The 3,272-nt window shown below is 35.8% G+C and overlaps 1 long non-coding RNA gene across 1 annotated transcript; it reads left to right on the plus strand.

The window, feature by feature from the left end:
* Positions 1-1,596: 1,596 nt before the first annotated feature.
* On the plus strand, positions 1,597-2,885 carry LOC149177116 (uncharacterized). Its single transcript, XR_016258731.1, has 3 exons — positions 1,597-1,845; positions 2,002-2,076; positions 2,201-2,885. It is a non-coding gene; the product is annotated as an uncharacterized LOC149177116 (long non-coding RNA).
* Positions 2,886-3,272: the final 387 nt, after the last annotated feature.

Consider the following 3,272-nt stretch of genomic DNA (forward strand, 5'->3'; position numbering starts at 1 on the left):
TCTACGAAAATGTACGCCATATACCTTGAAGAAAATGATTTAGTAGGAGAAATACCTCCCGAGATTGGAAATCTAACTAATTTAACATTCCTTGCTCTGGACGATAAGTATTTTACAGGGTCAATTCCTGCACTTAATATGCTTCAAAAGCTGGAGAGGTTATATTTAGGATCTAACCATTTACAAGGAAACAACCCGACAGATTTTGGGCAACTCAAAAGATTGGGGCTTTTAGATCTTGGGGGCAATAATTTATCAGGGGCAACATTCCAAGCACGCTAGGAAGCTGCATAGCATAGGAATACTTGAATCTCTCATTCAACTTACTTGAAGGTCCAATTCCAGTTTCACTTGATAGGCTTCAAAATCTTCCGGACATGGATTTGTCATCCAACAATTTCACTGGTGGAATACCCATGTCAATGGAAAAGCTCAAATTGCTCCAGCACTTGAATTTTTCTTATAACAAGCTATCAGGCGACGTCCCTAAAGATGGAGCTTTTAAAAGTCTTAATGCCCCAGCTTTTATAGGAAACATTCATCTATGTGGAAGTTGGGTCAGATTGCCACCATGCTTTTCTAGCAAACATAAAAGCCATTCACATCTGAAAAGAGTTGTCATACCTATTGCAGGAGTTACACTGCTGGTTATATTGTGTTTGTTTTTTGGAATGTTATGGAGATCAAGTAGGAGACCTGTAGTGAAATCCTTAGAAGTGGATCACCAAAGTCTCATATAAAGAGCTCATGAAAGCAACAGATGAATTTAGTGATGCCAATTTGTTAGGAGTTGGTGCTTTTGGGAAAGTGTATAAAGGAGTTCTAAATGATGGTACACTGGTTTCTGTGAAACTACTCAATTTGGAAAATGCAGAGGCAAACAAGAGTTTTTACAGAGAGTGCAATGTTTTGAGAAGAGTACACCATCGAAATCTAATAAAGGCCATAACCTCTTATTCAGACCTTCACTACAAGGCTTTGATATCTCCCCTGATGGAAAATGGAAGCCTAGAAAAATGGTTATATCCCAATGGTGATGGTGAACAAGAAAATGGTGGCTTGAGTTTGATTCAAAGGCTAAATATAGCAATAGATGTTGCACATGGTATGGCATATCTTCATCATCATTGTTTTGTGCAAGTGATTCATTGTGATCTAAAACCTAGTAATGTGTTTCTGGGTGCATATTTAATAGACTTTGGCATTGCTACGATATGTTTTGCAAGTTCTAACATTTCAGCTTTCACTTCCACACATGCAGTCAAAGGATAGCAGGCTACATTCCTCCAGGTATAATCTTAACTAGAATGTTGATATCATATTAAGCATTTTCATGAGTTTTTTATTTTGTCATAAATTTGAATCTGAATCTTTATTTGGTTGTGAAATTAAATGCAGAATATGGATTGGGTGGACTTGTTACAGTAAAAGGGGATGTTTATAGTTATGGAATAGTGTTATTGGAGACGTTGACGGAAAAAAACCCACTCACAACATGTTTGTGGAAGGAATGAACTTGCAAAATTGGGTGCGCAGCAATTTTCCACATCAAATTCGAGAAATGGTGGATAAGAATCTATGAAAGAGGACTAATATAAACAACTATGAAAAAGATAAGCAACTCAATTGCATTAGTCAACTCATAAGTGTGGGTTTGCTTTGCACAAGAGAATCTCCATCGGAACCGCCTAATATGACAGATATTGTGAACACATTGCAAAACACACTAAACACTTTTTTGGGAACCGATGAAGATCCGAAATTCCAAACAGATATATGGACCCTGGTAGCTAATAAAAGCACCACCAGTAACAATGCTTCTGACAGTTCTTTAACATTTTGAAGGTTTGTGATAATGGAACAGTTGGATTTGTATAATTCAACTGAACGAGTATCATTAGCTCTATGTATCTTTGAATCCAATGCTTTTGCAATTTATGTATATATCAACTTTATTGTTCAACATCAATATACGTCTGATAAAATGTGGAAAATGTGCAGGAGATACTGTATCTGCATAATCAATTTCATTGTTCAGAACCCATCCACATCTCCAATAAAATAATGTACAGGAAGGTTAGTTTTTGCGTTTTTTCTCTTCATCATATAGATATTAAGATATTTTTCTTTCTTTTATCATTTTTATATCATATACATCATTTTTAAAATTGAAAATTATTTTGCCGTGTTTTTTATGCAGTTGTTCCTCACCCCAGCTGTAAGAGATGCCATTACAGTCGAGAAAATAAAAGTCAAAAATTTTGGTGAAACATCTTGTTTAAGTTTGGCTCTACCAGCCTGCCAGTTTATCTTCTGAAAGAGTTCATTTCACATTTAGTTTCATATATCTTCAGTTCACGTAGAAGTTTTTATTTGAAATACTCACGAGCTTCAAGGTCTGCCCAGGGGTATAAATTTTAACCATGTCCATGAAGGTGAATTAGCCATGGACTTGGCTAATACCTCGTTTAAAGCTACAGCAGGGCAGAAGAAATTTCTTTAAAGCAAGAGACACACCAGCCAACGAGAAATCACGAGCATAGTATGTGTTGGAATGCAAATTCCACACTAAATGCTGCAATTGGCCATCACCAAGATATACATAGAGTATATAGATGTTATTTTTGTTTCCAAATTTCTGATGTAAAATGAAAATTTTGGCTCAATTGATCCACTAGAGTTATGATCATGACGTGTTATGCTAAAACGTCATTCTTATTTTTATTGTTTTTTGAGCAATTTTTCCGTCATCACTGCGAAATTAAGGTAATTCACTGTCAGTGCCATGCGAGGAAGAGTGCTTTGGCTAACTGTGGTTTATTATAAAATTTAAAGGAAAAATAATGATAAACATTGTGCACAGCAACGAAAATAACCATCTACAAATATTTACATAACGTTTATGGAATTGGCTAAATTTCTGACCATCCCTTGCCTATTATGTTCATGCAAATAGCAAAAGGTGTGAAGGGATACTACAATGCAAAAATCATTTGTAAGAAAACAAAAGGGTTTTAGAGAGGATTATGGGCAGAGCCTCCCCAGATAACCTAGAACATGCTGCTGTGCGTTTATGCCATTACTCCTTGTTGAATTGAAATTGTCACTTACAGAAATCGTTGACGCTTCAAAGAATTCAAGAATTACTTATTAAAGTTGGAAATGACTTCAGGTTGGTGGTTTGCGGAGGACTTCCTTTGTTTGTTCGAATAGGATTGCAACATCCCTTACTGAAAAAAAAAAAAAAGGGGTTGCAACATCCACAAACAACT

This window comes from Pinus tabuliformis, chromosome 4_1, assembly GCF_031772625.1.
Source record: "Pinus tabuliformis cultivar Carrire ecotype Pingquan chromosome 4_1, CPIR1, whole genome shotgun sequence".
NCBI lineage: Eukaryota > Viridiplantae > Streptophyta > Pinopsida > Pinales > Pinaceae > Pinus > Pinus tabuliformis.